Raw genomic sequence first — 25,085 nt, forward strand, 5'->3', positions numbered from 1 at the left:
ACTGCTCGGGGTGAGTGTGCCAATACACATGGGACACATGGCACAACAGGTGGGACCATCCTTGTGAGAGAATGCTTAAGAAGATTACTGGCACAATAGGGTCAAATTTCCAACAGTCTGGATCTCTGTCCCTTTTCCCTGACCTTTGCCCCCAGGGAATGCTCAGTTCCCCTGGCACAAGGGCCAGGAAATTCTACCCTATTGATGTTGAGCCATCAACATTGAAAAGTTCAGGGAGATATTCTTAAATGTTACGAGACTAATCCCCAAATCAATTTAAACCCATCTCCGTGACAGCAAAGATTCCTCTACCTCTACCAACTTTGCTCCCACACCCCCTGCCCCATTCCCCCTCCTGCACCATCCCAGCTCTTCCAGCTGCCATCCCTACCCTGGTTCCTCAGACTGTCATCTCTATTCCATTCTTTCTCCCACTCCCTAGTTCCTCTGCATCTCTTCCCACCTAGTGGCCCGTTCGCCCCCTTGGCTCTCTTCCCTCCCGTTCTCCTCCCAACTCTTCTGCTTCTTGCTCCTCCACAAATAAATACATTGCCGAAGACTTGTTACAAAGACATGAGGTTGGATATAATCGTTGAAACCAGGACCTTAGCAATGAACCTGCATTGTCATCTGCTGCAGATGATCCCAATTCCATCTTCACAGCCTCACTAAAGAAACCATAACCACCCAGATCTCTCGGGCCCAGGAGCTGGATCGCAGGGATGTAGAGGGTGCCTGTAAAACTTCGACTCTGGCTCTCGGAGGTCCTGAGACAAAGCAACTGAGTATCGCAATCTGTAAACCTCCAACGTTGACGCTTCACTGCTGGCATTCCAACTTCTTCACCTTCCTAATGCTTGTCCAACTCACAGCTTGACTTAGCCTGCTTAACATTTTGCTTTTACTGAAGGAACTGTGGCTCCGACAGCGTGGGTACATGAGCTTACAGGCATGTGTTCCTGCTGCTAACTCGCGGCAGCTGGTACCTCTTATGTATCTCATCCTCCTACAGATTGGACCCTTACTGTTATTGTGGCTGACTCAAGCTTTATACCATCAGCGATCTCAGAGCTAAAACTGTACCCTGGTGAAATTAAAGCAGAGCAGTCAATCACGGAGAGAGAAAAGTGACACCAGCTCTGCTGGTCAGGCTGCCTGCTCCAACCGTCGTGGCATCTTTCCGACTGATGCTGGTCTGTGTAATGTTAAAATAAAGTAATTAACTGACTTGTTATGGGAGACTCGAACTGGGGGGCCATAATCTTAGAATAAGGGGCCGCCCATTTAAAACTGAGATGAGGAGGAATTTCTTTTCTCAGAGGGTTGTAAATCTGTGGAATTTGCTGCCTCAGAGAGCTGTGGAAAGCGGGCCATTGAATAAATTTAAGACAGAAATAGATGATTTCTTAACCGATAAGGGAATAAGGGGTTATGAGGAGTGGGCAGGGGAATGGAGCTGAGTCCATGATCGGATCAGCCATGATCGTATTAAATGGCGGAGCAGGCTCGAGGGGCCGTATGGCCTACTCCTGCTCCTATTTCTTATGTCTGCCTATATATGGAGGGACTGAGAGTAGAGCCAATTAAAATTGTGATAAATACAAACTAAACCTATCCTTCTGGAGTGCTGTGAGTTTCTACGGCTCTGTCGACTCATTACAGGCTGTGCAAAGGAAAATTCTGTTTTAGAAACATAGAAACATAGAAATTTACAGCGCAGAAGGAGGCCATTCCGGCCCATCGTGTCCGCGCCGGCCGACAAAGAGCTACACGGCCCTTGATCAGCAGCCCTAAAGGTTATATATAAACCTATGAACAATGACGGAAAGGCAAAGAGCACCCAGCCCAACCAATCTGCCTCACCACAACTGCGACACCCCTTATACTAAAACATTCTACACTCCATCCCAACCAGAGCCATGTGATCTCCTAGGAGAGGCAACAAACAGATAAAAACCCAGGCCAATTTAGGGAGGAAAAATCTGGGAAAATTCCTGTCTGACCCTGGCTGTATTCTATTCCCTGCAGTACTTACCATTATATCTGCTCCGTCCAAGAAAAGGTCATCCAGTCTAATCCCAATTACCAGCTCTAGGTCCGTAACCCTGCAGGTTGTTGCACTTTAAGTGCCCATCCAACCATCTCTTAAAAGTGGTGAGGGTTTCTGCATCCACCATTCTTCCAGGCAGCGAGTTCCAGACCCCCACAACCCTCTGTGTAAAGAAGTCCCCCCCCCCCCGCCAAGTCCCCTCTAAACCTTCCACCAACCACCTTAAAACTATGCCCCCTTGTAATAGACCCCTTTTCTCCTGTGCTCCGTGGTTATCCCATTTCCTTTGCTTTGCTCCCAGGAACTATGGATTCCCCAGGTGCACAGCGGAGGAACAGCAGCCCGCCAGGCCAGTAAAACTGATACGTCCTTACTATACAGTATAAATGCACACGAGGCCCATGCTTGAGAGAAGGTCAGTCTGTGACCTGTCCTTTATTCCTTAGCACTCAAGTGATGAAGGTGGGTGGAGCTTCCCCTTTTATACCTGAAGGTCAGGTTAGGAGTGTCTCCCACCTAGTGGTCAGTGTCCTCACAGTGTACAACTTAGGTCAGATTATACATGGGTTACAATGCTGGTTGAATACATGACAAAAACCACGGATAAAATGATCGTGGTTAAATCTAGAAAAAAAGCCTGAGGAACTCCTCGGTGATCCTTGGAGGCAACCGACAGCGACCCTGGAGCTAAACCCATCCCAGAATAAAACTGAAATAGCAGCTGGCATTGCGCAACATATCAATTGAAAAATTAGTCTCTTCAAAAAAACACACAGAAAAACTTTAAAGCAGAAAGTAGTTAAAAATGAGTGAAACTAACAGCTGCTCCCACATATCTCCGTCTGTCTGTCTATTTCACTCGGGGTCCTCCCCCTTTTCACTTCTCATGGGGCTGGATTTCCTCATGCCGATGGAGGGTCAAACTGCACCTTCAGTGTCAACTGTGGCTCAATGGGTAGCATGCTCGCCTCTGAGTCAGAGGGTTGTGGGTTCACATCCCACTCCAGCGATTTTGAGCACAGAAATCCAGGTAGTGCTGAGGGAACACTGCACTGTCAGAGGTGCTGTCTTTCGGGTGAGACGTTAAACCGAGACCCTGTCTGCCCTCTCAGGTGAATGTAAAAGATCCCATGGTACTATTTCGAAGAAGAGCAGGGGAATTATCCCTGGTGTCCTGGCCAATATTTATCCCTCAATCAACATATCAAAAAACAGATTATCTGGTCATTATCACATTGCTGTTCTTTGTGGGTGCTTGCTGTGTGTAAATTGGTCGCTGTGTTTCTCACATCACAACAATGACTACATTCCAAGAGTACTTAATTGGCTATAAAGTGCTTTGAGACATCCAGTGGTTGTGAAAGGTGCTATATAAATGAAAGTCTTTCTTTCTACCTGCTACCCTGTCCCATTTACCTGGGTTGAGGGCCATTACGCAGGCAGGGCGGGCTACAGGAGGAATCCTCGCTGTGAAGAAGGCAGCTACCACTGCCACTGTCACCCGCGGCAGCATGAAGGTGCGTCCTTAAAGGGAGCGAAAGTGCCCCAAATAATCTTTCAATAAAGAGCTCGGACTGGATCTACTATGTGTGGCATAACAGAGGAGAATCCAGTCCGTGGTTGGACTCTGGGTTTCCCTCTCAATGGGCTCAATTTTCCCCAATGCATTTTTTTGGCGTACTTGAAGAGTTACGCCCGATTTCTGGGGCCTAAGTACGCCAAAATAAAATATTCCAAGTTTCCCCGTCGGATTTCTTCATTTTGGCGTGGCGTAACCCGACCTTTAGTTTTGGGGGTGGAGCTGTTGTAGGAGGTAGGCACCTTTAGAATATACCAGAATACTAGGCATTAGGCACCTGCTAGATATATCTAAACGCATATAAGTTTAAAGTGGACACACACATAAAATGGCTGCCCAGGCATGATGGGAAATCAGGTAGTCAAGCTGTGAACTGTTGAACGTTCAATGACCAAGCAATAACCCTGTGAGGCCCACTGTAGGAATGCCTGGGATGCGGGAAGACAGAGATAAGAGGGAAACCATCTCCTGTGAACAAGGTCATAAACCAATTCATTCCCCAGGAAGAAAGATAAGAGGGAAACCATCTCCTGTAAACAAGGTTATAAACCAATTATTTCTCCCAGATGAAAGAACTAGGGAGAGAACCTATAAAGTCATCGATCAGCCCAAGCTGACAATAACCGAACATATGGTTCCCTGGATACTAGGGGAATTCTATTGGGTTAAAAGAACCTATATGTAATCTATAATCGTTGTGATTGGCTTGTGTCCAGCCGTGATGGGCTGTGTAGCTGTAGTAAACTGTTTTGTAACTGTTATGAAACATATAAAGGTGCATGTAACCCTTTGTTCGGTGGAGAGAAACCTGGATACGGTCCTGAGTTTTTCCTCCCCGCTGAGCGTAATAAAAGCCGCATCAGCATTGAAACCGACTCTGAGTGTTGAGTGATTCTTCTGAGAAAACACTAACGCTAACAATGGCGTAGTCGGCAGGATTTCCCGGAGTCGCTGGACGCCCTTGGAAAAAACCCGGGTGAGTATAAAAAACAATTTTTAATTATAAAGGGTGCGGAAGGTGGAAGCTGGTTGATCGACATGAGGAGACGGTCTAATATCTCAAACGCCTAGCCTGAGCCTGAATTAAGAGGACTTTTGTCCCACGTGACGGCCAGGAACCAAGTAGGCGTAGGGAACACATTTAGACCGTGGGATCGTGATACCGAGAGACATCTTCCGGACCCAGTAGTGTAATTTGAAATACCCCGGGGTAGAACCAAGCGGTGTACAGCGGCTAACGGAATCCAAACCTGTGAACAGGGTCGGACCAACGGGCTGAGCGGTGGTAGGTAGTCGTTAAGGATACGTAGAGCACTGCGGGAATTGCTTAAATGCGTTTTTAAGAATTGTATAAGTTTGTGTAACAGCAGAACTTGTGACCTGACAGTAGCCAAGAGACAGTTTACTACAAGTCGCGCTAGAAAGAAAGCGGACCTCTGAGAGTAGATTCCTAACGGTACTAGTCCTACCCAGGAATGGCCATGAAAACAAGTAAACTCGAGTGGGGACCAGAAGGGTCGCTTACCCGCCACCTGGCGGAAAAACAAAAGAAGCTAATTGAAAAAATGATTAAAGCAGGGTGGAATCCTCAGGAACTAGTTATGTGAGGAATTATTTAGATAAAACTACGAATTTCCTGAAAGGTCATGGATCCAAAAATAGAGCCGGCCAAAACAAGAAGAGAGACTGTTGTAAATGTCTGATCGTTGAGTGAGAAGTGTCTGTGTGATTTTTGACTGCAGAATGAATTTTTTTATGTTTTCATGTTCCGAAAGCCTGGTTGGAAGAGGAATGCAAGTGTCTGTTTATTTTAGAAACAGAGTGAAAGTCTTTTTTTAACCCTTTGTAATGTTGTCCTGTATGTGGGAAGTTTTAAGACATTTAAGTTAGAAACGCAGGTGTGGATTTATTCGGATGATAAGTTACGGAGCTAGGAAAATAAACAAATAAAGGATAGGTTTGTTGAGCAAAATATTTATTTGACACGCTCACTTACTTGCCGAAAGAAAACATGCAATGATTGATTGGGTTGAAAGACATAAATTTAGTCTCGGAATGAGATAAAGAATGCTTTAAAAAAAAAGAGCTTCTAAAAAAAAAAAGTTTTAAATAAAGATTGAAATTACAAAGTTTGAATTGGGATTTTGAGATATTCAGAGAAGGCACAGGAAATACTAAGGTGGATTTAAAAAAAAAGAAAAAAATTAAATTAAATCTGATCAGGTCAAACTCCTGGGCAAGTGGCGAGCTATCTGCGAAGGTGTAAAAGGAACTTTTGGAAAATGTTAAAAAAACAGCAAGCTTTAGTAACGACTTTGAAACTGGAGCATTTTGAGATAACGAAAGGCAGCCCTCAAACTCTCAAAGCTGGACTCCATTCCAGTTATGAAAAAAAAGAAAAAGATAAAGACGCCACTTTGAAAGTAAACAAATGATTTTAAATTAACAACTTTATGGAGTTACGAACCCTCCGTGTAAAATACAAAGCCTAATTTGAAGAAAGAAAAAAAAGATGTAACGGACTAAATGGAAAAAGACATAACTTACTAAATACTAGTTGATGTTTGCTGTGAAAAAGATATTGGTTTAATTAGAAGGAAAAAAAAAATTGGAATAAGTAAAAAACACTCTACATGGATTCGAATTTTCAATTATGAAAAAGTTTCAATGCAGTTTGAAAAGATTTCCAAAATGGACAGTGTTTATCAAAAATGTCCCGAACAGTCTAAACAAGCAGGAGGGTTTTGAAGATAACGAGGAGAAAGAGAGAAATAAAAAAAAAACAGAATTGAATTTCAGTAAACAAAATTGCTATTGTATGTGTGGTCTTGTTTTAAAACAATTAAAAAAAAATTATTTGGCAAGTACTTGAATTAGAAGTTAAGAAAGCATTGGAGTTTACTCTAATGATTTATGCTGTTTTTAACGGATTCCTAATTTCGAAGCCAGTTTTGAAGGCACAAAGACTTTTTTTTCAGATGATTACGTGAAGTCACGTAATGACATCAGGTCTTCTTACAAACCTGGAAAGGAGTTAACCCTTTCCATTGACAGCCGTTTTATACTGAACATTATTAATTTGGATTTCTTAATAGGAAAAAAAAAAGACTCACCTAACAGAGGAAACAAAAATAAAAACAGAACTAGCTTATGTAATAATACTTGCCTGATACAATAAAGAAATAGATATTCAATAAAACAAATTGAAGAGTTAAAAGCTAAGATAAACAGGCTGGAAGAGATAACGGGACTAGACGGATAGTGCAGTGCGCAGCCATAGCACCATCACCTCTGGCAATGTACCCCACGGTGGGTAGGTGTAGTCCACAAACCCAACCTAACGGTAAAGCAGACAGCGATGTTTGGAGGAATAGCTTTGGCCTTGGTCATAGGAGTTTGGGTAATATTTAAGTGGGTAAAGACATGGGCACACGCCCTACAGATTCAGCTCGAAATGGTTCGATTATAACCTTGTGCTTCTGATTTTGCAGGGTGACAGGGACACTCGTAGAACAAAAAACTTAACCCCTGGTGACGACCAGGCCGTCTGTTTAAAATTACAGATAATACTTACCGGAATGGGAATACGAAAGGCGCTACTCGTAATATGGATAGCCCTGCGACATGCACGTACCCTGGGCAACACCGACGGACAGCAGAGCACGCTGGAAATAAACAACTACATGAACTATGGAGTCTTGTTTAATTTAACGGACGGAATGTGCATCCCAGCAGCCAAGGACTGGAGCAAGGACAGGACTTATTTTAATGCATGGTTACAAGTGAATCCTAATAAGAATCCTAATAAGAATAAGAGTATGTGTACAGTGCTCCACGGGTATAAGGAGCAGATGCATTAAATGGAGGGATGTCAAAGGGCCCGATGAATGTACTTTCGGCATAATTTGCGCGCCTCCGGGACAATCCCAGCAATCAGTCATCCGCAAGAAGGGAATGGGGCTGTGTGGGTATTACGAGGAGGCGGGGGCGGCTGCAATATCATTGTATGTATGTTTCTCACCCCCTCCGACACCGCGCCCCATAAGAATCACTACATTGCCCGAGGAACTGCCTTGCCCCATAACTACGAAGGGACCAGAGAATGGGATTGTAATGTACAACGAGGGGGAACTGTTGTATGATAATGTTAAACATGAAATGGTGCCTGTTCTGATCAATATTTCAGGCATCCAGATGCCGGAATACTGTACAGAACAGTCAAGGAAGATGTACAATGTATTAAGTAAAGTTGTAATGCAGCAGGCTGCCGATGCAATGGGTGCCAGTAGGTTCCGGGGACAGGGGTTAGCCCCCAGGATGAAGAGGGAAATAGTTAATGATGTTGCTACCGTTTTCAATACAGGGACCTCCGTAGTGAACTCGATAGACATACAAGGATTAAATGAGAGGGTGGAACAGCTTAGAGGGGTGATGAAGGGGTTATTGGAGAGGGTGGAGCAAAACCAGGAAGACCAAGCCAACCTAGGGTGCCAAAATCCAGCTGGATGGCATCTCAGTCCTGGAAGCTCACGCCAGAACCATCAATCACCTCATTGATAGAGAACAGGAAGATACAGGGAAAGCAAAGACAGGGGCAACTCTGTCACGCTTATGGTCTGTGGATGGTGGGACAGATCCGCCACAATCTCGACCAGATCCAACGCGGCGAAGTACCCGATTGGATAGACAGTTCACATTTAGCTCAGTTGGCTAACCAAAGGGGGACACTGGATAATTGTACTCTGAAGGGACTGACCAGAGTATACCCAGCAATTCCAGATTGCCAGATGGGTAGGACTACCGGGATAGGGATAGTCCTGATGATCCCTATAGGCACGCCGGACTCAGGGCCGTTCCCCCTATACCAATGAGAGAATATCGGAATAATACGGGAAAATGTCTCCATACGCTACTACCTGACCACCACCTCTGCCGTTCGTCGAAACAACATACTTACCAGGATTTCCCTAGCAGATTGCAAGCAAAAGGGGGAAATCACAGTATGCCCTCACCCGGTGGGCAGAGGGGAGCGAGACGAGTGCGGGTTTAACCGAACCGACGGGTGTGTACTAGAAATAGTGCCCGCACACATGCACTTCGCGAGGGCAGGCTACGGAGGGAAGGGAAGATACTGCGTCTCCACTACTGAGCGTTCATTCCAGTATAATGACCTGCAGTGCCCTATACCACAGCCAAACTTTTGCTTTACACCACTACGACCTGTCGCGATCGGGCAAGCGCATATCACCCAGGTTAGGCGCCGGAAGTCCGAAGTTATTGAGGTAACTGATCAGCTCCATGATCATTTACAGGCTTATGATGAACCAGATCAGGTCCTTATCCCACATCTAACCGAAGTATTACGAGAGTTGAGGCTCAGAATGGGTCAATCCGTAAAGCTCTACCACCAACTACAAACTAAAATCAAAGTACTGGAAGAAGATACCGAGGTAGACTTACAAAGTCAGAGTTGGTGGAGAAAGGTCTGGGACTGGGGAATAAATGTGAACATCCACCCATGGATTCGAATAATTTCACATATACTGGTCGGGATACAATTGATCTTAGCAATAACATGGGGCGTAATGGCCTGCCAGGCATGCAGACACCACGCACAACGAAGACGGACAAATCACCGTTCCCTGGATACTAAACAAGCCTATTTTATAAGGGGGCAGGAGGATTTGGCCTTTGTCAATTCGATTTAAGCAACCGGGACTCCTGAAACCGCGTGACTGGCCAGCACGTTGAGGCAGGGAGTACCGGGCCGTGCACAAAATCTAATAAAGGTCGAATGGTCGGTTAAAAGGGGACTAGGACTAGTCCCTTTACCGAAAGGGGGAGTTGTTGTAGGAGGTAGGCACCTTTAGAATATACCAGAATACTAGGCATTATGCACCTGCTAGATATATCTAAACGCATATAAGTTTAAAGTGGACACACACATAAAATGGCTGCCCAGGCATGATGGGAAATCAGGTAGTCAAGCTGTGAACTGTTGAACGTTCAATGACCAAGCAATAACCCTGTGAGGCCCACTGTAGGAATGCCTGGGATGGGGGAAGACAGAGATAAGAGGGAAACCATCTCCTGTGAACAAGGTCATAAACCAATTAATTCCCCAGGAAGAAAGATAAGAGGGAAACCATCTCCTGTAAACAAGGTTATAAACCAATTATTTCTCCCAGATGAAAGAACTAGGGAGAGAACCTATAAAGTCATCGATCAGCCCAAGCTGACAATAACCGAACATATGGTTCCCTGGATACTAGGGGAATTCTATTGGGTTAAAAGAACCTATATGTAATCTATAATCATTGTGATTGGCTTGTGTCCAGCCGTGATGGGCTGTGTAGCTGTAGTAAACTGTTTTGTAACTGTTGTGAAACATATAAAGGTGCATGTAACCCTTTGTTCGGTGGAGAGAAATCTGGATACGGTCCTGAGTTTTTCCTCCCCGCTGAGCGTAATAAAAGCCGCATCAGCATTGGAACCGACTCTGAGTGTTGAGTGATTCTTCTGAGAAAACACTAACGCTAACAGAGCCTTGATTTGCGCCAAAAAGATCGGGCTGCCATGGTAACCAGGAACACAATGTGAGCTGAGGCTGCAAAGTGTGTGTGTGTGTGAGTGAACTGGGGACCGAGAATGGGACCGGACCGTGTGTGTGTGTATGTGTGAGTGAACCAGGGACCGAGAATGGGACCGGACCGTGTGTGTGTGAACCAGGGACCGAGAATGGGACCGGACCGTGTGTGTGTGTGTGTGTGTGAACCAGGGACCGAGAATGGGACCGGACCGTGTGTGTGTGTGTGTGTGTGTGAACCAGGGACCGAGAATGGGACCGGACCGTGTGTGTGTGTGTGTGTGTGAACCAGGGACCGAGAATGGGACTGGACCGTGTGTGTGTGTGTGTGTGTGTGTGTGTGTGTGAACCAGGGACCGAGAATGGGACCGGACAGCCTTCGGGCGGGGTTGGAGGTAAGTTGCTGCTATGTGTTTTTCAATTCTTTTAGTGTGTCCGGGCATCTGCTGCGCCGATTTCCTTACCTGCACCGATTTCCTGAACTCTCCGGAAGGTTTTTCTGTAGAGGCCACATACGCTGGCCTAAGCACAACTGGAGTAACTCTCAGCTGGCCAAACTTCCCTAAATGACGTAGGTGGCTGGTTACGCCCCCTCTGGCTGAAAAAAAAACTGATCTAAAAAAATCGTAACTAACTGAGTTACACTGAGTGCAAATTGATTGGGGAAACTGTGGTTTTTCAACTTAGGCCCCAAAAAAGCAGCCTGCCCCAAAAAAACAGCACAAATCATTGGGGAAAATTGGGCCCTCTGTCTCTCCTACCTCTCTCAGAGTCTCTCTGTTACAGTATTTCTCCCTGTGTCTCTCTCTGGGTCTCTCGCACCATCGTGAAAATGTTAACATCCTGCCATGTGTGCAGCAGTTGCTTTACGCACACACGCATTTATCCAAAGTATATTCTATGCTTGTAAGTAAGAAAATAAGTGCTAGGTGATGACTCATTTGTGTGCTGTGGGTTTTCGCATCACTTAATGGGTCCCTGATGAGCCTTTGCTCTCTGCGCCTTTTCTGCAGTGACACCAAGGGTCAAGTACGCTATGAGGACACAAAGAGCGTGCAAGGGGATATAGGCAAGTTTGAGTAGACTGTAGGGTGGCAGATGGGGTATGATGTGGGTAAATGTGAGCTAAAGAATAGAAAACCGAACATTTTTTCAATGGCGAGACACTATTTCAGAGATATTTAGGTGTCCTCGCGCAGGAAGTACAGAGAGTTAAAAAAAAATGTTCATGGGATGTGGGCATCGCTGGCAATGCCAGCATGCAGCCACACCAAGTGGGGTTGAGGTCGAAGATCAGCCATGATCTTATTGAATAGTCGAGCAGGCTCGAAGGGCCGTATGGCCTACTCCTGCTCCTAATTCTTATGTTCTTAAATGAGTAAGTGTGTGCAGGACCTGAGCAGTGACTGCTGTTTATAATGAGCCCTACATTCACACAAGTTTTGCACTCACTCTAGCTCGACACCTGCTCACGCTAGTCCTGCATTTACAGTAACCTCGCACTCAAATAAGGTCCACACTCACACTCAGAGTAAGCTTACTATCAGACTAGTCCCACACTTACACCCATGCTTACAAGCACAATATGCCACACTCATTACGCATGCTCTGCACTCACATTTGCTGCATTTCCACTATCGCCACAATGAGTTTTTGTTCAAAAAAACACACGGATACCTCAGAAAAATCTAATTGATCCTTCATTAACAGGCACCGGTATCTCAGAGATTCTACCCAACCCTTCAGTAACAGATATCTATACCTCACCAATAGATGCTAGTCCTGGATAGAAAGAGTATCAAAAGCCACTTGTTCTTCTCCTATTTCTTACATGAATAATGACCACAATTTGGTCTGCTGTCTGCATCATCATCATCATCATCATCATCATAGGCAGTCCCTCGGAATCGAGAAAGGCTTGCTTCCACTCTAAAAGTGAGTTCTCAGGTGACTGAACAGTCCAATACGGGAATTACAGTCTCTGTCACAGGTGGGACAGACAGTGGTTGAAGGAAAGGATGGGTGGGGTGTCTGGTTTGCCACACGTTTCTTCCGCTGCCCGCGCCTGTTTTCTGCATGCTCTCGGCGATGAGACTCAAGGTGCTCAGCGCCCTCCCGGATTCACCTTCTCCACCTTAGGTGGTCTTTGGCCAGGGACTCCCAGATGTCGGTGGGGATGTTGCATTTTATCAAGGAGGCTTTGAGGGGGTCCTTGAAACGTTTCCTCTGCCCATCTTGGGCTCGCTTGCCTTGTTGGAGTTCCGAGTGGAGCGCTTGCTTTCGGAGTCTTGTGCTAGGCATGCGAACAATGTGGCCCGCCCAACGGAGCTGGTCGAGTTTGGTCGGTGCTTTGATGCGGGGAATGTTGGCCTGATCGAGGACGCAAATGTTGGTGCGTCTGTCCTCCCAGGGGATTTGCAGTATCTTGCGGAGACATCGTTGGTGGTATTTCTCCAGCGATTTGAGGTGTCCAAGTCTCTGAGCCATACAGGAGGGACCTCTCCCACAAAGGTTAGCGTATCTCAGAAAGTAACCACATAGATCTATTATATTTCCCCTGTTGAACTTAGCAACATTTTATATAATAAATGTTTACATTTATCATTAAAATGAAGATGAATCTAGTTCTGTCTCAAAGAGATCCCACCCGACTCGTCAGTGCAAGACACCTGATATGTCCTTACTATACAGTATAAATGCACACAAGGCCCATACTTGAGAGAAGGTCACTCTGTGACCAGTTACCTTTATTACCAAGACTTCAAGAGACTGAAGGTGGATGGAGCTTCCCTTTTTATACCGGAAAGTCCAGGTTAGGAGTGTCTCCCACAATTTCGCCCCTTGTGGTCAATGTTCTTAAGGTGTACAACTTCGGTCAGCTTATACATGGTTTACAATGATAGTTGAATACATGACAACACCAATGCCTTACAGTGATACTGCCCAAACCTTCAATATCACTCCTACGGGGTGAAATTCATTATCGCCCCATTTGGGGACGGTAAAAGTTGGAAGGCGCGAGACTTAGCGCCAGGCACTGAAGTCTCTTCCCTCAAAGAATTCGGGGTACTGCCCCCGGAAGAAAGTGGAGCGCTAAATCAACCTCCGGGGGGCTAATGGGAGGTGCAAATGCCTTGAATTCCTGGCCCCTGGTGTCAATCAGTTATGCAATATGACCATAATACCATTACTTTATTTGTAATTGGGAAAATATATACCAGCTTTTGGTCATCCACTTCAGCCATTGCAGTAGATGAAATAGCACTATGTGGGCAGGGTTGGCCATTGCTCAGAGTCGGGTGGGTTTGGCTGCATTATTTCTACCCCTTTGCTTCCTAGTATCATTGTTCCAGTCCATGAATCATGTAGTGCGATTCACTGGTGTTTCCCTAGTGTTTGAAAGCTTTCCTTCGTTCAATGAACAGCGTGTTCTCACTCTTGGTCCGCAAACAGCTGCTTGGTAGGTTTTGAGTTTGATCAGTCAAAGAGTCAGCATTTATTCATCTCCAGGCGAAACGTCTTCTGTTTGTTTCTAAAGCTCCTGTGCGCCTCTGAGCTCAGTCACAGATGGATGGGTAGACACCTGGCCCTGTTCTAAGTTGCTTGTTGAATCTGTCTCAAACAAAGCTGACAGCAGATTCTCAGCACCTCTTACTGGCCTGTGCTAATTTCTCTCAACTTCAGTGAGTTTGATTACACTGTGCAATAAAGATGAGAACCCCCCTGGGCAGCCCCAGCGGTGAGAATGTGTGGATTAGTGTGTGCTTTTGGTGTTGGTTGTAACACAGTGATAAATTATGGTTGGGTGTCTTCCTTAATTAGCGCAAACGATTCCCTTTGGTCCCATTTCCAAAGCCATTGACTTGGAAACTTAAGCATAATTTGTGAGAATGTTACCAGACATGGAGTGCCGCTAATTAAGGGGAATAGATGAACAATGTTCCAAAACTTCTGAAGTGAAAGCTGCTGTATATTATAATGCGGCGTGTCTAATTATGCGATGAAAAATCCACCAATCTATGTGCCGCCATTTGCCTCACTCAGCTCAGGAGAGGATTTAAGGTGGAAGTAGACAGATCTTTGAACGACAAGGTGGTTAAGGTTTATGGGGAGTGGGCAGGGAAGTGAAGTTGAGGCCAGGATCAGATCAGCCATGATCTTATTGAATGGCGGAGCAGGCTCGAGGGGCCAAATGGCCTACTCCTGCTCCTATTTCTTATGTTCTTATGTAGAGCAACAAGTTCAAATGTTACCTCTCAAAACACTTTTGCAAAATGTGTTCCTTTAATGAGAAGGAAACAGTGATAAGGGCCCAAACCAGAAATTGGTTGTTCTGTAAAGAAAGAACTTGCATTTATATAGCACCTTCCAAATCCTCACAATGTCCCAAAGCACTTCAGAGACAATGAATTACTTTTTGAAATTACTTCATTCTTTTAAAGAACTCATTAAGGTCTTTAAAATTATGAAAGGTTTTGATAGAGCGGATACAGAGAGAATGTTTCCACTTGTGGGGAAGAGCATAACTAGAGGCCATCAATATAAGATAGTCACCAAGAAATCCAATAGGGAATTGAGAAGAAACCCAGAGAGTGGTAAGAATGTGGAACTCGCTGCCACAGGGAGTGGTTGAAGCGAATAGTATCGATGCACTTAAGAGGAGGCTTGATAAACATCTGAGGGAGAATGGAATAGAGGGTTATTTATGCTGATAGAGTTAGATGAGGAAAGACGGGAGGAGGCTCGAGTGGAGCATAAACGCCGGCATGGACTGGTTGGGCTGAATGGCCTGTTTCTGTGCTGTATATCCGATGTAATCCTATGCTATGCAGGCAAATATGGCAGACAGTTTGTACAAATCAAGGTCCCACAAACAGCAATGAGATAAATGACCAGTTAGTTTGTTTTTGTATTGTTGATTGAGGGATAAACATTTGACCAGAACACATAGAGAATTCCATACTCTTCTCTGAATAGTGCCATAGGACTTTTAAGTCCACCTTCGTTAGGCAGATGGGGCCTTAGTTGAATGCCTCATCTGAAAGACTGTACCTCCGATGATGTAGTACTTCCTCATTACTACACTCAAGTGTGAGCCTGGATTATGCGCTCAAGACCTACTTACCAGAGGCGAGAATCCTACGACTGAGCCAAGCTGACATTACACTGCACTGTAATAGTCTGGAATGAATCGAACAGTTTGTCGCATTCTAAGATCACTGCAGTGACCCAAGTCTGTCTTGTCATTGGCTCCGCGAGGATTCAAACCCCAGAGACGATGTTGGACAGTTCCATTGCACAGCGATGATGGATGAGAGCACTGGTACTAATCACTTCACCGCGGTCAGTACATGGGTCATCAGTTCATTCAAAGAGAAGTGGCTCAAGGCACTGTCACGTCAAAATATTTGGAGATATTTGAGATAACATCTACCTGCTCTCTGTGCGGCACTATGAGATTTTATAATCTGCATGTGGAGGAGACACAGGACAGAACTTAGGAGTGAAAGGGACCAAGGCCTCAGCCTAAATAGATCCTACATAAGAGCATAAGAAATAGGAACAGGAGTAGGCCATATGGCCTCTCGAGCCTGCTCTGTCATTCAATAAGATCATGGCTGATCCGAACATGGACTTAGCTCCATTTCCTCGTCCGTTCCCCATAACCCCTTATCCTCTTATCGGTTAAGAAACTGTCTATTTCTGTCTTAAATTTATTCAATGTCCCAGCTTCCACAGCTCTCTGAGGCAGCGAATTCCACAGATTTACAACCCTCTGAGAGAAGAAATTTCTCCTCATCTCTGTTTTAAATGGGCGGCCCCTTATTCTAAGCTCATGCCCTCTAGTTCTAGTCTCCCCCATCAGTGGAAGCATCCTCTCTGCATCCACCCTGTCAAGCCCCCTCATAATCTTATACATTTCGATAAGATCGCCTCTCATTCTTCTGAACTCCAATGAGTAGAGGCCCAACCTCCTCAACCTTTCCTCATAAGTCAACCCCCTCATCCCTGGAATCAGCCTAGTGAACCTTCTCTGAACTGCCTCCAAAGCAAGTATATCCTTTCGTAAATATGGAAACCAAACCTGCACGCAGTATTCCAGGTGTGGCCTCAACAAAACCTTATGTATAGCTGTAGCAAGACTTCCTTGCTTTTATACTCCATCCCCTTTGCAATAAAGGCCAAGATACCATTGGCCTTCCTGATCACTTGCTGTACCTGCATACTATCCTTTTGTGTTTCATGCACAAGTACCCCCAGATCCCGCTGCACTGCGGCACTTTGCAATCTTTCTCCATTTAAATAAAAACTTGCTCTTTGATTTTTTTCTGCCAAAGTGCAAGACCTCCCACTTTCCAACATTATACTCCATCTGCCAAATTTTTGCCCACTCACTTAGCCTGTCTATGTCCTTCTGCAGATTTTTTGTGTCCTCCTCACCACATTGCTTTTCCTCCCATCTTTGTATCGTCAGCAAATTTGGCTACGTTACACTCAGCCCCTTCTTCCAAGTCGTTAATATAGATTGTAAATAGTTGGGGTCCCAGCACTGATCCCTGCAGCATCCCACTAGTTACTAATTCCCCGGTCTCGTCCTCTAAGGGACCAACATTTACTTTAGCCACTCTTTTCCTTTTTATATACCTATAGAAACTCTTGTTATTTGTTTTTATATTTTGTGCTAGTTTACTTTCATAGTCTATCTTCCCTTTCTTAATCATTTTTTTAGTCGTTCTTTGCTGGCTTTTAAAAGCTTCCCAATTTTCTGTCCTCCCACTAGTTTTGGCCACTTTGTATGTCCTTGTTTTTAGTTGGATACCATCCTTTATTTCTTTAGTTAGCCACGGATGGCTATCTTTTCTCTTACGTCCTTTTCTCCTCACTGGAATATATTTTTCTTGAGAGTTGTGAAAAATCTCCTTAAATGCACACCACTGTTCATCAACCGTCCTACACTTTAATCTATTTTCCCAGTCCACTTTACCCAACTCTGTCCTCATACCTTCATAGTCTCCTTTATTTAAGCGTAGTACGCTGGTTAGAGATCCAACTTTCTCACCCTCCTTGAAGTTCAATCTTGCTATGATCACTCATTCCGAGGGGATCCTTTACTAGGAGATTGTTTATTAATCCTGTCTCATTACACAGGACCAGATCTAAGCTAGCCTGTCCCCTGGGTTGGTTCCATTACATATGGCTCAAGGAACTCATCCCTTATGCACTCTAAGAACTCCACCTCAAGGCTACCCTGACCAATTTGATCTATCCAATCAATATGGAGGTTAAAATCACCCATGATTATTGCTGTTCCCTTTTTACAAGCCCCCACTATTTACTGCTTTATGCTCCGACCAACAGAGTTGCTACTGTTCGGGGGCCTATAGACCATGCCCACCAGCGACTTTTTCCCCTTATTATTCCTTATCTCCATCCAAACTGTTTCAACACCCTTATCGTTTGAGCCAATATCGTTTCTTACTCTTGCAGTGATTCCATCCTTTATCAATAGAGCTACCCCACCTCCTTTTTCTTTCTGTCTGTCCTTCCGGATTGTCAAATACCCCTTATTATATAACTCCCAGTCTTGGTCACCTTACAACCACGTCTCTGTAATGGCTATCAAATCATGCCCATTTGCATCAATTTGCGCTGTCAACTCATCTATTTTGCTACAAATGCTACGTGCATTTAGACAAAGTGCCTTTAAGTTTCTTTTTTTACCCTTTTTTCCTGCTTGTTTCCTCTCTCCTTCAAACTCACTTTATTTATTTTTGCTTTCTAATTCCAGCTTTACTCTCCCTACTGAATATATTTTCAGGTTCCCTTCCCCCTGCCAAGCTAGTTTAAATCCCTCCCCCTAACAGCACTAGCAACCCCCCCCCCCCCCACCGCGAGGCTATTGGTCCCGGCTCTGTTGAGTTGCAATCCGTCTGGCTTGTACAGGTCCCACCTCCCCCAGAAGCGGTCCCAATGTCTCAGGAAACTAAAGCCCTCCCGCCTGCACCATCTCTCCAGCCACGTATTCATCTGCTCTATCCTCCTATTTCTGTACTCACTAGCTCGTGGCACCGGGAGTAATCCGGAGATTGCTACCTTTGAGGTCCTGCTTTTTAATCTCTATCCTAGCTCCCTAAACTCTGCTTGCAGGACCTTATCCCTCTTCCTCTCTACGTCATTGGTACCAATGTGGACCACGACCTCTGGCTGTTCATCCTCTCCCCCTAGAATGCCCTGCAGCTGCTCAGTGACATCCTTGACCCTGGCACCTAGAGTTATTCAAAGTGAATGCCACATCTGGTATTCCAAGGTCAGGTACAGCACGGGCTAGATACAGAATAAAGCTCCCTCTACACTGTACCACGGAGCGGTTCCGGGTCAGGTACATCAAGATTCATTGCAGAGCAAAGCTCCCTACACAAGCGCCCCCAAATCGGGTACAGATGAGTTACCCGCATAAAGTTCTCTCAACATTATTCAATCAAGCACTCCCAGATGAGATGAGATTTAGAGTGAAGTTTCCTCTACATTACCATGTTGAACATTCCCAGGTCAGGTACAGCATGGATTAAAGGCAGACTAAAGGCAGACTCTCTCTGCACTGCATCACATGGGTTACTTGCAGAATAAAAGTACCTCTACACTGTCCCTTCAAGCATTACCAGGTCATTCACAATCTGGTTAGAAGCTTGGTAAAATTCTCTACACAGTACAATCAAGCAATCTCAGCTCAGCATAGAGAGTTGGGAATTGGGTTCCATTACTTTTGGGAAGCAGAAATTATTTTTACAGAATTTTTCCTCAGGCGATTAAATGGGTGGCTCCATGATAGAGTAAATTGTAAATTGTAATAATGAGCAGAAGTGTTTCCTCCAGGCCAACAGGCGACCCAGTAAACCCACCCACCCCCCTCCCAACAATCTGTCTGCTGCCCCTCCCTTGTGATCTGCTCGCCCGACCACCATCGGCCCACCCCCACTACAATCGATCATTCCCCCCCTCCTGTGATTAGAACCTTCCACCTGTGATCAGAGCCCCCCACCCCCTCCGGCCACCACCACACCCCCACCCTCCATGATCTCTCCCACCTCCCCCTCTAGACCTACCTGCTGGCTGTGGGTAGGAAACCTAACAGAAAAAAAATGTAATGACATCTGCAGGCTGTTCGGGAAACCCCTACTTCCGAGTTTCTTGACCTCAAAACAGCCACCCTGGTCCCTCCCTCTCTTCATGCTAATATCCAGCCCTATGTCTCTGGATGGATGAGCTCAATTTGGCTGCGTAGGCTTCCTCATCTACATCTATCTACTGCCAGTGCGCTTGTACGTGTGGTGGTTAGGCGTCATTTTGGAACTCTAGCTGCGCTGAGTCGGACGCGGATGAATTTATAATGGGGAACAAAGAAATGGCAGACCAATTGAACAAATACTTTGGTTCTGTCTTCACGAAGGAAGACACAAATAACCTTCCGTAAATACTATGGGACTGAGGGTCTAGTGAAAAGGAGGAACTGAAGGAAATCCTTATTAGGCGGGAAATTGTGTTAGGGAAATTGATGGGATTGAAGGCCGATAAATCCCTGGGGCCTGATAGTCTACATCCCAGAGTACTTAAGGAAGTGGCCCTAGAAATAGTGGATGCATTGGTGATCATTTTCCAACAGTCTATCGACACTGGATCAGTTCCTATGGACTGGAGGATAGCTAATGTAACACCATTTTTTAAAAAAGAAGGGAGAGAGAAAACGGGTAATTATAGACTGGTTAGTCTGACATCAGTAGTGGGGAAAATGTTGGAATCAATCATTAAGGATGAAATAGCAGCGCATTTGGAAAGCAGTGACAGGGTTGGTCCAAGTCAGCATGGATTTATGAAAGGGAAATCATGCTTGACCATTCTTCTGGAATTTTTTGAGGATGTAACTAGTAGAGTGGACATGGGAGAGCCAGTGGATGTGGTATATTTGGACTTTCAAAAGGCTTTTGACAAGGTCCCACATAAGAGGTTGCAAAATCAAAGCACATGGTATTGGGGGTAATGTACTGAATGGATAGAGAACTGGTTGGCAGACAGGAAGCAGAGAGTCGGGATAAACGGGTCCTTTTCAGAATGGCAGGCAGTGACTAGTGGGGTGCCGCAGGGCTCAGTGCTGGGATCCCAGCTCTTTACAATATACATTAATGATTTAGATGATGGAATTGAGTGTAATATCTCCAAGTTTGCAGATGACACTAAACTGGGTGGTGGTGTGAGCTGTGAGGGGGATGCTAGGAGGCTGCAGGGTGACTTGGACAGGTTAGGCGAGTGGGCAAATGCATGGCAGATGCAGTATAATGTGGATAAATGTGAGGTTATCCACTTTCGGGGCAAAAACACGAAGGCAGAATATTATCTGAATAGCGGCAGATTAGGAAAAGGGGAGGTGCAGCGAGACCTGGATGCCATGGTTCATCAGTCATTGAAAGTTGGCATGCAGGTACAGCAGGCGGTGAAGAAGGCAAATGGTATGTTGGCCTTCATAGCTAGGGGATTTGAGTATAGGAGTAGGGAAGTCTTACTGCAGTTGTACAGGGCCTTGGTGAGGTCTCACCTGGAATATTGTGTTCAATTTTGGTCCCCTAATCTGAGGAAGGATGTTCTTGATTTTGAGGGTGTGCAGCAAAGGTTCACCAGACTGATTCCAGGGATGGCTGGACTGACATATGAGGAGAGACTGGATCAACTGGGCCTTTATACACTGGAGTTTAGAAGGATGAGAGGGTATCTCATAGAAACATATAAGATTCTGACGGGACTGGACAGGTTAGATGCGGGAAGAATGTTCCCAATGTTGGGGAAGTCCAGAACCAGTGGACACAGTCTTAGGATAAGGGGCAGACCATTTAGGACTGAGATGAGGAGAAACTTCTTCAGTTAGAGAGTTGTTAACCTGTGGAATTCCCTGACGCAGAGTTGTTGATGCCAGTTTGTTGGATATATTCAAGAGGGAGTTAGATATTGCCCTTATGGCTAAAGGAATCAAGGGGTATGGAGAGAAAGCAGGAAAGGGGTACTGAAGGAATGATCAGCCATGATCTCATTGAATGTTGGTGCAGGCTTGAAGGGCCGAATGGCCTACTCCTGCACCTATTTTCTATGTTTCTATGTTTCTATGTTTCTATGAGGTGTTGCTGGACAGCAGTGATGTAAGGAATGATCAGTGTGTCCATGAACAATGTTTTTTGCTCCATTCTGGCTCCATCCATAATTGAATTCCTGATTTTGCTCAACCCCACTCTGCAAGTTATATCGGGTTACAGTGTACCACTACTGCATGCTTCTAATGAAATAAAGAATCCATGTGTGCGGCCAGTTGAATTCTCACATCCTCAGGAACAAAGTTGGCTGCTTAGCTGTGAATGGTGGATAATCAAAGAGATTTCTGTAGTTTTCCTTGCAAGCTGGTGGCTGCAGAGCTCCTTAGAAGTGGTTCTGAAAATATTTCATGAGAGTATGCAACGTGTATTAACTGAAGACTTGGAAATAGAGCACCAGTGGAAGAACATGTTCATTCTATGAATAATTTATGATTGTGGCAAAGGAACTATTGTGAGAAGTTAATTAGGCTGCTCGTGTATGTATCTGCACCTTTCTGCTATCAAGGGAGGCTATTATAGTCAACCTTGTTCTGAATGTTATTGGTGTTAATTTTATTATTCATTGGTTTTAAGATATCAATGGGCAGATATTTACAAATAAAATGCAACTCACCTGAAAATGGTCTTTTCTTTTTCGACATGGGTGGAACATACCGCATTGATAAGTTTTCAGACGAATTTTGACCCAGTCTAAAAAAGCCAACTAAAGATGTGCCGAGCAAAATAAACCCGAGCACACGGCACCATCACACAGCAAAGAAAGGATTGCACAGGAACCCTATTGTACTACTGGAGAACATAGGCTGCTCCTTAGACACTGCTGGGAACTGAATCTCTATGCACCTAGCAAGCCATCAGGGACCTTGCCCATACTGGTCTCCCTATTATTCAAACTGGCACAATTTCAACCCTGCTCGCCCACCGAGAGCTGGGCGGCTGGGCAGTTAAAATCGCCCAGGTTACTTACCCGTCTTGGAGGTGCTTGGAGCCAAGCAGTCACAATTTTATCCTGCCATGTGGGAAACGCGGCAGCCAATTTGGGCACATCAACTCCCACAAACAGCAATGTGATAATGACCAGATAATCTGTTTTTGTTATGTTGATTGAGGGATAACTCGCCTGCTCTTCTTCAAAATAGTGCCATGGGATCTTTTACGTCCACCTGAGAGGGCAGATGGAGCCTCGGTTTAATGTCTCATCTGAAAGACGACATCTCCGACAGTGCAGCACTGCCTCAGCATTGCACCGGAGTGTCAGTCTAGATTTATGCTCTCAAGAGTCTGGAGTGGGATTTGAACCCACAGCCTTCTGGCTCAGAGGCGAGTGTGCTACCCACTGAGCCACAGCAGTTGGCAAGGATAACCGGCCACAGTCATTTTTTTACAAACGGCGTCATGGGGACCTGACTGCAATTTTAACTTGGCAATCTGAGCGGGAAGTTGCAACGAGTCTCTGATTAGGCCAAACCGGTGGTGAAGCGGTCCGGGGCCAGAGGTGCTCCTCCAGGCCACACAAGGAAAGCCTATGCCTTTCCTGTTGTGGATTCACACCCCACTCCCCAATTGCAAGACCACCGTGCCCCCTCCCCGCCTTGTAGGACGGCTCTGGCAGCAGCTCCCACCGCTTAGGGATTAACCATCATCTCACATCAAATCAAAAGAAAAAGCTTTCAGACAAATTATATGGAAGTGTAATATTTAAACTCCATTCCTGACCTCTAAGCCCATCTGTCATTATACACTTCTTAAACTTCAGGCAAAAATATTGAATAAAAGACTGAGAGCAAATCTCCAGCTGCAGTGCCACCTGGAGGTGGGAGGCTAGCTTCAGCTCTGCTGTTTGTACATGTTTCCAGGTGTGCATCTTCCTCACCTGTGAAGTGGTTATTGGCCTTATGGGATACAAACAAAACTATGGCAGGCTCGATCAATTTGGTGCCGGTATGACAACTGTATTACCCGTAGCTTACTGAGAGCCTGGCAACTTCTGATTCTCAGTGATTCCAATAAATGTCTGGTTTAACTGCATTTGTTACAACTCCATTAATAAGATCATAGGAGTCCGACATAATAGATTTTATAAATTTAAAACTGCATTGGAAAGAGTTGATGGAAAGATGCCGGCAGACAGCTGCCATGGCAACGATTAGGCAGACCTGTCAGCCGCAGTCCCTGGTGGAGGTTCTTGGTTTTGTTGATGTTGGTTGCAGTCAGAATTTCATTAGTTTAAAATTAGTGGCTACAATATCCAGGGCAACAAAGGCAGTCTTGTTAAAGGGCTCCTGTCCATAGAAGCTCCTTAATGCTGCACTGTTAGAGATGTGCACGTACACATCGTACACACAGGAAAATTCCACAACGACTAATTAGCATTCGGGCCATTAAGACCACGTCAAATTAAAGGCTCAATCTGGTTTTTAGAAATCATATACACATAGAAATTTACCGCATTGAAGGAGGCTAATTTCCCAGCCCTTTCCCCATATCCCTTTATATCTTTCCTCTTCAAATACTTCTTCAATTCTCTTTGAATTGATGTTATAGACTCTGCCTGAATAGTCACTGGTGGTAAAGCATTCCCTGTGCTACTATCCTTCAATTCAGCTGCTGTTTCTGCTGGACTACCAGCATTTCCATGATGAACTGACTATAAAAAATTATACTGTGCTCATTGGTAAGTGATTCAGTTTTGTGAAGTCCATGGGACAAGAGATCCCATGTTTCAACAGAGAGAGCTATTTAGAATTCGCCTTTCATGACCACCGGATGTCTCAAAGCGCTTTACAGCCAATGAAGTACTTTTGGAGTGTAGTCACTATTGTAATGTAGGAAACACGGCAGCCAATTTGCGCTCAACAAGCTCCCACGAACATCAATGTGACAATGGCCAGATAATCTGTTTCTGTTATGCTGATTGAGGGATAAAGATTGGCCAGGATACCAGGGATAACTCCCCTGCTCTTCTTCGAAATAGTGCCATGGGATCTTTTACATCTACCTGAGAGAGCAGACAGGGCCTCGGTTTAACGTCTCATTTGAAAGACGGCACCTCCGACTGTGCAGCATCCCCTCAGCACTGCACTGGAGTGTCAGCCTAGATTTTTATGTGTTCAAGTTCTTATATTCTTAGGAGTGGGACTTGAACCCACAAGAGGCTAGTGTGCTACCCACTGAGCCACAGCTGACACCGTGAATCTATTGTTCAATATCCTGGGCATGATACTAGTGGAATCCTCCACCCGAGTCCCCATCTTGGACAGGTTAGGTGAGTGGGCAAATGCATGGCAGATGAAGTATAATGTGGATAAATGTGAGGTTATCCAGTTTGGTGGTAAAAACAGAGAGACAGACTATTATCTGAATGGTGACAGATTAGGAAAAGGGGAGGTGCAACGAGATCTGGGTGTCATGGTACATCAGTCATTGAAGGTTGGCGTACAGGTACAGCAGGCGGTTAAGAAAGCAAATGGCATGTTGGCCTTCATAGCGAGGGGATTTGAGTACAGGGGCAGGGAGGTGTTGCTACAGTTGTACAGGGCCTTGGTGAGGCCACACCTGGAGTATTGTGTACAGTTTTGGTCTCCTAACTTGAGGAAGGACATTCTTGCTATTGAGGGAGTGCAGCGAAGGTTCACCAGGCTGATTCCCGGGATGGCGGGACTGAAATATCAAGAAAGACTGGATCAACTGGGCTTGTATTCACTGGAGTTCAGAAGAATGAGAGGGGATCTCATG

This window comes from Pristiophorus japonicus, chromosome 17 (genome assembly GCF_044704955.1).
Source record: "Pristiophorus japonicus isolate sPriJap1 chromosome 17, sPriJap1.hap1, whole genome shotgun sequence".
Lineage (NCBI taxonomy): Eukaryota > Metazoa > Chordata > Chondrichthyes > Pristiophoridae > Pristiophorus > Pristiophorus japonicus.